Genomic DNA, 739 nt, shown 5'->3' on the forward strand with positions numbered 1-739 from the left:
ATTTCCCAGATAAAGATCTCCCCTCACTTCACTGCCTTCATCAGCATCTGGTATAGAGAATATGTTGCCAGGGAAACACCATTTACCAGCGATGAGCTGACCTCAGAGTCAAGATCAAACTCTGCATAAGAAGCAGCAGCTCATCTTGCCATTGTATTAAACTGAGATAAAAATGCGTTGAAATTAGTTGTTTTTAAATGTGTTTCCAAAAAAAAGTCTGGCAGAAAACCTAACTTGACAAGAGAGGCAGATGGATGATTGCTAAAAAGCTTTGGGGAATAATTTTAAAACATTGGCTAAATGTGGGAGTGAGACACCAGAGATAACTCCTGGCCAAACAAAAGTGAATGCTCATTTAATAAAAAAATATTTTAGAAGATGACCTGCCAGGCTGAGACAGACTGGCGTCCTGTCCAGGGCGTACCCCGCCTCTCTCCCATAGACTGCCTGAGATAGGCACCGGCCCTACTATGACCCTGATGGAATAAGCGGGAGAAACTGCATTTATGTCATAAAATCCCTTTTTTTTCTGCCCAATATTTTTACCTGCAGGTCATTCATAATTATCTTGGTCTGAAGTCTGCATAATTATCATAAATTAAGGTTATATTAAGCCCTGTCTTTTAATTTGTATAGGCTATGTTTGTATTTTTTTTGACCCACAGCAGAATCACATGTAGAACCAGAGAATTTTAACGTTTCATTAACAAAGCAACTAGAATCCAGAAAGATAGAACTG

The sequence above is a fragment of the Cyprinodon tularosa genome, unplaced genomic scaffold (genome assembly GCF_016077235.1).
Source record: "Cyprinodon tularosa strain WSP-4 unplaced genomic scaffold, ASM1607723v1 ctg72, whole genome shotgun sequence".
NCBI lineage: Eukaryota > Metazoa > Chordata > Actinopteri > Cyprinodontiformes > Cyprinodontidae > Cyprinodon > Cyprinodon tularosa.